At 29.2% G+C, this 12098-nt stretch overlaps 9 non-coding genes across 9 annotated transcripts; all 9 read right to left on the bottom strand.

Moving 5' to 3' along the window:
* Positions 1-7150: 7150 nt before the first annotated feature.
* Trnak-uuu lies at positions 7151-7223 on the bottom strand. Its single transcript has one exon. It is a non-coding gene; the product is annotated as a tRNA-Lys (tRNA).
* Positions 7224-7315: 92 nt separating this feature from the next.
* Trnak-uuu lies at positions 7316-7388 on the bottom strand. The gene has a single exon. It is a non-coding gene; the product is annotated as a tRNA-Lys (tRNA).
* Positions 7389-7480: 92 nt separating this feature from the next.
* On the bottom strand, positions 7481-7553 carry Trnak-uuu. Its single transcript has one exon. It is a non-coding gene; the product is annotated as a tRNA-Lys (tRNA).
* A 92-nt stretch (positions 7554-7645) lies between these two features.
* On the bottom strand, positions 7646-7718 carry Trnak-uuu. The gene has a single exon. It is a non-coding gene; the product is annotated as a tRNA-Lys (tRNA).
* A 92-nt stretch (positions 7719-7810) lies between these two features.
* Trnak-uuu lies at positions 7811-7883 on the bottom strand. Its single transcript has one exon. It is a non-coding gene; the product is annotated as a tRNA-Lys (tRNA).
* Positions 7884-7975: 92 nt separating this feature from the next.
* On the bottom strand, positions 7976-8048 carry Trnak-uuu. Its single transcript has one exon. It is a non-coding gene; the product is annotated as a tRNA-Lys (tRNA).
* A 92-nt stretch (positions 8049-8140) lies between these two features.
* On the bottom strand, positions 8141-8213 carry Trnak-uuu. The gene has a single exon. It is a non-coding gene; the product is annotated as a tRNA-Lys (tRNA).
* Positions 8214-8305: 92 nt separating this feature from the next.
* Trnak-uuu lies at positions 8306-8378 on the bottom strand. Its single transcript has one exon. It is a non-coding gene; the product is annotated as a tRNA-Lys (tRNA).
* Positions 8379-10856: 2478 nt separating this feature from the next.
* Trnak-uuu lies at positions 10857-10929 on the bottom strand. The gene has a single exon. It is a non-coding gene; the product is annotated as a tRNA-Lys (tRNA).
* Between the last annotated feature and the right edge of the window lie 1169 nt (positions 10930-12098).

The following is a 12098-nucleotide window of genomic DNA, read 5'->3' as shown; positions in this document are numbered from 1 at the left end:
CGTACGTAGAAAGTGCGATTGACTTCGTAAATGAGCAAAATAGTTCAAGGTCTTGGGTCCGTAGGACATATTTTGTAAACCATTAGAGATAGAACAAAAGTTTCACTAACAGAGGTAATTCAATGCCAGTGTGTTAGGACCTCAGCATGAGTTCCAGTTATGGAGGTTTCTCACTTATCCAGGCCCCACTTAACCAAGTTCTACTGTATATAAAACATATTTTAAAAAAATCAGATCTATAGTAAATAGTTTACTGTAGTGGCTGCACATAGTCTTAAAAAACAGAATTCAATCATATAAGAATCATAGTCTCAAATTTTAATGTATTTTTCTTCGGAAACATTACGCGAAGAATATTAAATTAAGATACAAAAAAAATAAAGATTTGGTTTCTTAGAAACTGGATAAATTCTATACCTGTATTTAAATGACAGGAATTCATAAATTAAAGACTCACATAAAAATTATCTTGATTAAAAATTTCTTAAAATCGTATGCAAAACTTTGTAAGTGATTATAGAAAGGTTCAATATTTCAGTTTAACTGTAAATTACATTTTTTCTCGTGTGATTATACATTACATTTGAATAATTATCAAAATTTATCTTAGGTTCATGGGCTTCGCCAAGGGAGGGTAGGTAAAAGCTAAAATTATCGAATTTTTTTGCAATTTTCTTAAAGGGTACCCCTTAGAAAAAAATCGATGAAATCGGGAAAAATTTTTTGTTTCCGATTTCGAGAAAACTCAAAAGATAGGGTAATTTTGAACCAAAAAATACAAAAATCGGGTTCATGTATCGATTGGATGTATAGTTTTTGAGAAAATCGCTCTTCGTGTCCAATTTTGGATAATATCTCCAAAGGAAAGCATCCAATCATTAAATAAACCCGATTTTTGGATTTTTTGGCCCAAAATTATCTTATATAATGAATTTTATCGATATCAGAGGCAACAAAAATTTTTCGATTTTTTGCAATTTTTTTAAGGGGTACCCCTTAGAAAAAAATCGATGAAATCGGGAAAAATTTTTTGTTTCCGATTTCGATAAAACTCATTATATAAGGTAATTTTGACCCAAAAAATACAAAAATCGGGTTCATGTATCGATTGGATGTATAGTTTTTGAGAAAATCGCTCTTCGTGTCCAATTTTGGATAATATCTCCAAAGGAAAGCATCCAATCATTAAATAAACCCGATTTTTCGATTTTTTGGGCCAAAATTATCTTATATAATGAATTTTATCGATATCAGAGGCAACAAAAATTTTTCGATTTTTTGCAATTTTTTTAAGGGGTACCCCTTAGAAAAAAATCGATGAAATCGGGAAAAATTTTTTGTTTCCGATTTCGATAAAACTCAATATATAAGGTAATTTTGACCCAAAAAATACAAAAATCGGGTTCAAGTATCGATTGGATGTATATTGGACAAGTTATGACAAAAAACGATACATAGGTTTTTTTGCCGAAGTGCTTATTTCTAAGATTTGTATATAATTCTCTTTCCTCTAACTTTTAGGTTCGACATGGAAACTCAACTTCCGAAAAAAAATATTATTTTGGAAATATATATTTTACATAGTTAGGCAAATTTCAAACCTTTTATGTCATCATTGTTGCCTAAGTACATATCAAAATGAAATCTGAATAGTTCAAATAAAGCTTTTGTAACTTGCTTAATAAGAAAGAGAGATCGGCTCAGCGGATTTTACACTTACTGGTAAAATATAAAAACTAATTAAATAGAAAATTTATTATAAGTAAGTTTAGAGTCAGATCCTCTTGAAAATTACATTTTCGCAGTGAAACAAAATTGATAAACTTAAAAAATTTTATAGTCAAAATTACGAAAAGTAAGAAAACAATCGAAATCCGAAAATTCGTAAAAATGGTTGGTTATTTTTGGTTGGCAATACTCAATTGACCTATGTTGCTCATTTACGAACTCGACCTCACTTTTTACGTTCTGAGTACGCTGTAAAAATTTCAGCTTGATATCTTTTTTCGTTTTTGACTTATCGTGTTGACAGACAGACGGACAGACAACCGAAAATGGACTAATTAGGTGATTTTATAAACACCTATACCAAAATTTTGTTCATAGCATCAATATTTTTAACCGTTACAAATTTGGGACTAAACTTAGTATACCTAGATATATATCATATATGCATGGTATAAAAACTATAAAGTTTCACGCCTTTGAAAAATATGTATAGAACTGTCTTAAAGAATCTGCTTTAGAAAACTATAAGATTCTAATTAATTTTTAATTATTGTTCGGATAAATATCAAAATTTAATAATTATCGGATATTTATTATAAATATAGTTTTCAAGGAAATATTTACTTGAATTTAGTATCTATTGAGATCATTAACTCGATTGATAAACTATCTTCTTTGTATTAAAACATCAACAGCCAAACTAAACGCACTTACTTCAATTCAACAATTTTGTACGGTTCGTATTATTTCTTAATTTTCGGATATTTTAAACAGGAAACTAAAGACAGACAGACGAGGAAGTTAAAGAATCCGACGTACAGACAGACGTAGGAAGTTAAATAATTACTTGTTAAAAAAACCAGTAGCTGGTAATAACGATTTAATTATACATAATATTAATTATGTAAAAATATTCATATAATTATTTTATAATAAACACCGGTAATTTGTATCGAGATAAAAATTATAAATTATTATTTAAAAAAAAAATTGACAAAAGGTATGCCGTTTGTATTTTACATAATAGCGGTTATTAATCGTACAGAATAAGTTATGAAAAGTCTGGTGTGAAAAATCATCTAACCTCTATGTAATAGATATTATATCCCAACTTTAAAATCATCTTTTTACTAGAGGTATGTTTTTACTTGAGTCATCAAGTTAAAAAATTCGATTTTTTTGGTAGTACAGGCAAATTAGATCCAATCTTATTGGAATTTTTTTTGAAACCCACTAGTTTTGGCTCATTCTTTTCAGCGGTTATGTCAGTTTTTCGCTAGTTATCACTTATGTGCCTATTTCGGGAGCAGGACACCACATTCTTGAAACCAATTAAACCTAGGCTATTTTTGATCATAAATTTGAAAAGTATGACCCAAATTTAGTAGGATTACATACTTGGTTTGTCAAAATTGGAGAAAATTTGGATAAGATAGAGCAAAATTAATTTTTTTGGATTCTGATGACGTCATAAAGTTAAAAAATTCGATTTTTTTGATAGCACAGGCAAATTTTGTCCGATCTTATTGAAATTTTTTTTGAGATGCACTAATTTGGAGCCATTCTTTTCAGCTGTGATGTCAGTTTTTCACTAGCTATCACTTATGTGATTAATTCCAGGACCAGGACTCCACATTCTTGAAACCAATTAAACCTAGGTTATTTTTGATCATAAATTTGAAAAGTATGGCCCAAATTTAGTAGGATTACATACTTGGTTTGTCAAAATTGGAGAAAATTTGAATAAGATAGAGCAAAATTAATTTTTTTGGATTCTGATGACGTCATAAAGTTAAAAAATTCGATTTTTTTGATAGCACAGGCAAATTTGATCCGATCTTATTGGAATTTTTTTTGAGATGCACTAATTTGGAGCCATTATTTTCAGCTGTGATCTATTATCCTATTAGAGCTAGGTTAATTTTGATGACAAATTAGAAAAGTACGACCCAAATTTAGTAAGGTTACATACTTGATTTATCAAAATTGGATAAAATTTGTATGTGATAGTATAGAAGTTCCACTATTTATTATATTATTTAGCATATGGAGGAAACAATACTTGTAAATAGATTAATAAATATTGATTTTTGTTTTATTAATAAATTTATTTACCGACGTGTCTAACAAAATGATTCATACAAGACAACACCTGTTAAATATTAAATTACATAGGCGCTTCCCATAAAACTACCAAAGAAAACTTTATGATTATTTTTCTTTTGCGAATAGTTATAGCCACAAATTTTAACTATCACGAAAATATCATATTCATTCTTCTCAGGTAATTCAGCAGTTCCCAAGAATAACATATTTGCAGTGAGAAGCGGGAAATTCAAAAAAGTCCATTTTCGTCATATTTAATTTTTTCCAACTACATCAAAAATATAAGTAATATAAATATATTAGAAATTTGTACATTTTGTCCATCATTTTGCTTAAAAACTATCAGTCAGTTTGTTTTGGAATTAATCCTTAAGTATCTATCAACACTTAGTCACCAGGTACATACATTAAATTTTACACAAGCATGACTCGAACAAAACCAACAAACATGCAAATTCTGCATGAAGGTGACTTAAATAGAACGAATATAAAAGTTTTACAACTGACTTCTTATCGTGATACCAACAAAATAAGCTGAAGAGACCTATAAACACTAAAATCATGAGCAAAATCAATTTTAAATGGGCGAGGCCCAAGCAGGCGGCAATCCTATCGCCCGATACGAATTAAGCATCGTTATTCAATAGGCTACTCTTCTCTAATCAATGATCTTATATTCATTCTTGGTAAAAAAAATCTATGGTTTAGGTCATAGAAGTTATAAAGAAGGAGAACGATCGCTACGTGTTTGTTCCTGAAAATTTGTAGAATTTATAGTTCATTTTTCAGCCACCAGCCGCGCTGTCGTCGGTAAGTAGTATCTGCGAAGTTAGCTGTTTATGAGTACAAGTAGATGAAGTTAGTACCATTCAAATTTATAACGTAGTATAGATAAATTTATAAAGATTAAGAAGATAAATAGATAATTTATAATTAATTCATTAGTAAATAATAATAATAATAATTAATAATAATTTCATTATTTGCTTCTTTTTTTTCCTTTGAATGATATTATATACACGTATATTAAACGTTGATAGATCATTTGAAATTAGCGCACAACAGCCCGCTTTTAATGAGACAACTTAGCGATCCCAGCGCCTCACTTATTTTGTCCATATTTTGGGGACAATATTTTCTATTGCGACCGTTCTCCTTCTTTATAACCTCCATGGTTTAGGTTTTAGGAAGTTAATAAGAGGAGAGAGGTTACGTATTGAAGTCTGATTAACTAAGATTGTATTAAAATTTAAATTTATTTCATATTTCATTAAAAAATTGTCAGGTCCTTCAGTGACGCTAATATGTCTGTTGAAGAGTATATATAATGTAAGGACTATAAATTTGATTAAAATTGTAATTTTTCAGAAATAATAAAATATGCGACTTAATATTCTTCACACAAAAGTTGTAATATGTCTATTTATATTGTTAAAAAAATAAAAATAATAATAAAAAATAAAAAACCAATATTTTTATCAAATAAAAATTTTGTGTTTAATACATTATAGCTGTTGTAAGTAACACCAATGGATTTATGGATTTATCACAGTGACGGATTTGAGAAAAAACTCATGAGCAGCAGGCATCACTAAAGTCATATTTCCCTTCATATAATTTTATTTAAAGATACTTTTTGTTGGAATAAAATTAGTGAAAAATCTTGATATTTTAGCATAAAAATTTTCAATTTCTTAACTCAACTTGGTGGGACTATACAGGTGTGCAAAACTTTTAATCCGTCAGCGCTAAAAGCATTTTGCTCACGCTCGATTTAAAACATAAATAAATTTTATTTTTCAAGTGGTATATGTGGTTGAAACTTTTTCTATCTTCATATAGTTTTATCGAATTATGAATTTTTAGATTTTTTGAACCGATCTACAGTAATTTAAAATATTTTTTTTCAAGTTCTTTAGAAATTGTAAGAATTTCTCTCATCACGAGAGTAAAGGTGAAACCAAAAAATATTAACCTGAACAATTTGCGGACTTGTTCGTGTACTTTCGTTAGTTTATGATAAGTCTTACTCCGTAAATTAAAAAATTGGTGACAGAAATATGGTGAAATTAGTTAAAATGTATTTAATTACTTAGATTATCTCTCTAAGTTTTCGGATTTCTCTAAGCAGCAAACCGCCACTGACACCAATGGAGTAAGATAATTTTTAAAAATAGCCACGTAATTTTGAAGAATTATAAGTGATTACAAATTATGAATAATGCAAAGATTATTATTGCAGTCAGTTTTTAATTATATACATAAATTATATCTTAATATTTTTCCGTATTTCTATTTCGAAAAAAAAACACATTGAACTGTTTGAGAAGTTGAAAGAAATTTAGGGGTATTTTTATCTAGAAGCATAAATTTTGAACGTTTTGTTACCCTCGACAAAAAAAAAAAAATGAAAAATATTATTATGGTATAATTGTGGAATCGCAAGACTCACTAGATGAAGCTACCAACAAATTTTCACAATTTTGCCTTGTACAGTTTACAGGAGAAACAACAACAAAATTTCAAACAAAATACGTTTATTTTTTATAAGAAACAATTTTTACATCGAAACTTTTATTCTATCTCATCAGTCATGTCAAAATTGATCCATGTTGCTCATTTTCGAAGTCACTTTTTACACCCTGAGTACGCCATAAAAATTACACCACCATATTTCTTTCGTTTTTGAGTACCTAATCGTATTGACGGATGATCAAACGGAAATTAACTAATTTGGCGATTTTATGATCACCTGTACCAAATTTTTGTTGTTGCAACAGTATTTCTAAGCGTTACAAACTTGGGACTAAACATAATATACTCTGACATATTTAATGTATACAGCTGTAGGGTATTATCTCAATAGTCAACAGCTAGGTTACTTTAAAAATAAGAACTTTTGGAATGACCTTGTAAAATATTGTTTAATACATCAAAAGTTGGAATTATATAATATGTTTGAAATTGAATGCAGATTATTCCATAGTAAGTATATTAATTTGGAAAGAAAAGATAAACATAGCACGTGATAAGAAAATGAAGTATCTACAATTTTTGGCAAGTAGTCCAAGAATCCATCTCAACTAAATGCTATATTCACTTGCAGAGTCATAATACTAAAACATGTTGTTCTTAAACATGAAAAAAAAGCCGCCCGAGCAGGGATTTGAACCCTGGACCCTTGGATTAAAAGTCCAATGCTCTACCGACTGAGCTACCCGGACAAATATTTTATACAAACTTTGTATACATCACGCAAAAGGAATAGTTTACGATGAAACTAAAATATGTTATTTTTAAATGTGAAAAAAGAAATCGCCCGAGCAGGGACTTGAACCCTGGACCCTTGGATTAAAAGTCCAATGCTCTACCGACTGAGCTACCCGGGCATATATTCTATAGCAACTTTGTAAACATCACGCAAAGGGAATAGTTAACGATGAAACTAAAATATGTTATTTTTAAATATGAAAAAAGAAATCGCCCGAGCAGGGACTTGAACCCTGGACCCTTGGATTAAAAGTCCAATGCTCTACCGACTGAGCTACCCGGGCATATATTCTATAGCAACTTTGTAAACATCACGCAAAGGGAATAGTTAACGATGAAACTAAAATATGTTATTTTTAAATATGAAAAAAGAAATCGCCCGAGCAGGGACTTGAACCCTGGACCCTTGGATTAAAAGTCCAATGCTCTACCGACTGAGCTACCCGGGCATATATTCTATAGCAACTTTGTAAACATCACACAAAAGGAATAGTTTACGATGAAACTAAAATATGTTATTTTTTAATATGAAAAAAGAAATCGCCCGAGCAGGGACTTGAACCCTGGACCTTTGGATTAAAAGTCCAATGCTCTACCGACTGAGCTACCCGGGCATATATTCTATAGCAACTTTGTAAACATCACGCAAAAGGAATAGTTGACGATGAAACTAAAATATGTTATTTTTAAATGTGAAAAAAGAAATCGCCCGAGCAGGGACTTGAACCCTGGACCCTTGGATTAAAAGTCCAATGCTCTACCGACTGAGCTACCCGGGCATATATTCTATAGCAACTTTGTAAACATCACGCAAAAGGAATAGTTTACGATGAAACTAAAATATGTTATTTTTAAATGTGAAAAAAGAAATCGCCCGAGCAGGGACTTGAACCCTGGACCCTTGGATTAAAAGTCCAATGCTCTACCGACTGAGCTACCCGGGCATATATTCTATAGCAACTTTGTAAACATCACACAAAAGGAATAGTTTACGATGAAACTAAAATATGTTATTTTTTAATATGAAAAAAGAAATCGCCCGAGCAGGGACTTGAACCCTGGACCCTTGGATTAAAAGTCCAATGCTCTACCGACTGAGCTACCCGGGCATATATTCTATAGCAACTTTGTAAACATCACGCAAAAGGAATAGTTTACGATGAAACTAAAATATGTTATTTTTAAATGTGAAAAAAGAAATCGCCCGAGCAGGGACTTGAACCCTGGACCCTTGGATTAAAAGTCCAATGCTCTACCGACTGAGCTACCCGGGCTTATATTAATGAGCAACTTTGTAAACATCACGCAAAAGGTATAGTTTACGATGAAACTAACTCTCTAAAATTAAATTAGTGAAATTTCACTAATTCACAGTGAAATTTCACTAATTTTTTTAGTTGAAATCCAGCAACTTAGAATTAGTGAAAATTCACTGAATGATTCAGTGAAAAAAGAAATCACTAATTCATCAGTGAAAATAGAATTCACTTATTGATAAATGGAAATATATTTCACTGATTTATAAGTGAAAATTTAAATCACTAATTTGTGAGTGAAAATAACTAATTTAATAGTGACAGTACTTTTCACTAATCCATTAGTTACATCAAACGATTTATTGAAATAATGAAAATCGCCAATTAAATTAACAGAATTTACTAATTCTTTTATTGATGTGAATTAGCAAAATTCACTAATTTATCAGTTAAAAATACTATTCTATTCAATTGGGTACTTGTAAGTAAAACAATTTTTTTTAGGAAAAGGAAAAAATATGTTCATTTAATAAAAATTTTATTGACTATGTTTATCATATATTATAAATTTTCTAGTTGAAGCACTGTTATCGGTTACTGCAAAAGTACATTTTTCATTGTTAGAACTTATGTTAAAACTATTATGAATTTCATTATTGATTTTAATGAATTACATAGTTATATGAATAGCTGATACAATATTTTTGGGTTTTACTCCCATTTTAAAAATAAAAAAATCGATTAAATTATAAAAATTCATTAATTCCTTTGGATACTCCAAATTTAATACATAATAACATCTGTATAGTCAATCAAATGCAAATATTGTTTCCAGGTTTTTGCTCACTTCCATCGCCTTGAATAAATGAACTGTTTCCAGATTGCCCCGATTCTAATATTTTGTAGGATTGAATGCTTTCTTTGGAGTTCGCAGTTACTTCTTCGAAAAAAATTTTCAAATTCTTCCCTTCCTAGAAACATAAAATAACTGTTGGATTAAAAAATTTATATTTTACTATTATACACTTAAAAAGAGTAGAACTTACGTTTACTTACTTACTTACTTACGTTTCTTGTATTTTTGTATACATTAAGTATGTGTTTAGACCCAAAAACTTTGAAAAATCACATTAGGTCCGGTCAAATGCACATTCCACTTACTTTTTTTGTGTGTGCCGGTGCTTTGATTAAAACATTGCAATGTAACTAATTACAAGAGAAAAAACTTCACTTACCCTGGATCAAAATTTTTAAATCAAAGTTTGACAGTCTTCATTGCACGAAAGATTATTTGAAACTGTTGAAGTAATGAAAGAATCATAGGTCATAAAACTAAAATATTCTTTTATTATACTGTTATGTCTTGGTTCATACAAGTATGTTATATGTCTCGGTTCAAACAAGTAAATAAACAACATACTCTAAATAAAAAGGGGGAAACAATCACTGATAAATTAGTGAAAATCAAAGCCATCAATGCAATTAGTCATAAAATCACTGATAACCAAGTAAAAATAACTGCATAATTAGTGAATTCTAAACTGACTAATACAATTAGTGACAAATCAACTGCTAACTGAAGAAAACTACTATTAAATTAGTGAAAATTGAAATCACTAAATGAGATAGTGAATGTTTCACTGATTAATCTAGTATAATCACTAATATTACAGTGAAAAAATGTTCACTAGCTGAATTAGTGAAAATTTCACTAATTCAATTTTAGAGGGAAAGTACCTATGTTATTTTAAAATTTGAAAAAAGATACCGCACCAATTTTTCAGGTGGGCTCTTTGAATAACACAAAACAATTAAAGGAAATAAGGAAATGTAAGAGCATTATTATTTATGGACCTAAAATACATGTAAATATGTAATAAATCATTGCCAAATTTACCAATAAGACATATTGTATGTGACTCATGCCTCTAATCACAATTAAATAACGTACAAATAGCTACCTTGAAAATAAAAAATCCTATTTTAATTTATAATTAGAGACATTAAATCTTTAACTGAAAATAAAAAAGAAAAACACAAAAACAAATCAAGATAATAAAAACAAAGTCATTATACATTTTATTTCCTATAAATAAAAATTAAAACTTGCATAAATTTTGGTTTTTTCCAATATATAGTGCAAATCACTTACAGTGAATCTTTTTTACCTCTATTTGTAAGCATTCGCAGTAATATTGGAAAATTGCATTCTTATAATGTACAAATATTTTCGTTTTTATTTTCACTACTAGATGGCAAACTTGACCACCTAATACGATAAATAATTTAAGAATAGATTTTTTTTTAATTCTTAATATGACAATGTCAAAATAAGTTTTAATCTTTGAGAATAAAAAATACTGAGAAAACTACATTTTTTAGCTTAAATTTAAATTATTCATTTTATTAAGTCATCAAGTCAGTCATCCATAATAAAAGTGAAAAAGTATATGTTGTATATGAATATGTCATTAACCAGCAGAAGTAAAAAGATTTCGCCCGAGCAGGGACTTGAACCCTGGACCCTTGGATTAAAAGTCCAATGCTCTACCGACTGAGCTACCCGGGCTTATGTTTGAAAGCAACTTTGTATGAATCAGGTTGAAGAGATTTTTAATGTGCAATTAGGGATATATCACGTCGAAGGGGTATACTAAAATTGGTTATTTTTAAAAATAAAAATTATATTACCCGTGCTGACCTTTGGATTGAAAAATCCAATGCTCTACCGACTGAGCTACCCGGGCTTATGTTTGAAAGCAACTTTGTATGAATCAGGTTGAAGAGATTTTTAATGTGCAATTAGGGATATATCACGTCGAAGGGGTATACTAAAATTGGTTATTTTTAAAAATAAAAATTATATTACCCGTGCTGACCTTTGGATTGAAAAATCCAAAGCTTGACCGACTGGGATATGCGGCCTTGTAAATATTAATATTTAACAATGATGCAACCTATATATTTCATGTCAAATTATGTTTTGCTTGAAAGCTACAAACAATTCATTGGTGGCTCTTATCTTGGTTATTCCAAAAATAATTTTTCTCTGCTGTTTGTTACATAAATAAATTTTTATTAGAGTAAAAAAATCATCGATATTCCTATATTATGGCTTTTCGTAATTTGGTTTCTTCTAAGGATAATTCCTTCAATATCTCTATAAACTGTTTTTACTGCATTAAAACTGCAATAATTATACTTGAAATGTGTTAAAAGCATAATGTAATCGTCACCTGTCAAAATGCTTGTTGAAGTGACAAAAATTGATAAGTCTCTGTTATGCATTCAATACGAACAAAATTTAATTTATGCGATTTCTTCGTTTACATGCGCACAGATTTATCTTTCATTTATAAATTTTCCTAATACTTTGTTTTATTATTTTATTAATAGCTTTTTAAAGCAGTTCTAAAACGGTTTAAAAGATATACAGGAAACTATGTTTTGTCATAATTCTTTTTTTCACAAATTAAATACACCAAAATTAAAACTATACAATAATTTCATCAAATTCTTAAGAAAAATGTGTTTTTGACCAAATTTCGAAAGCTTCAATGGAAAACCCTGTACAAATTTAAAGATTTAATATTGTGATATGCAAAAATAATACAAATGTGTTATGTAAATTGTCTAACTCCATTTAAAAAAATGTATTAAATATAAATAAAATGGTAAAAAGATTAAATTCCAAAGTTATTTTTATACACAGAGTAGCCATTTGAATGCTTATGTAAA

This window comes from Chrysoperla carnea, chromosome X (genome assembly GCF_905475395.1).
Source record: "Chrysoperla carnea chromosome X, inChrCarn1.1, whole genome shotgun sequence".
Taxonomy (NCBI): Eukaryota; Metazoa; Arthropoda; class Insecta; order Neuroptera; family Chrysopidae; genus Chrysoperla; species Chrysoperla carnea.
Note: the sequence above shows the minus strand (reverse complement) of the source record. Positions and strands in the feature narration are given on the sequence as shown.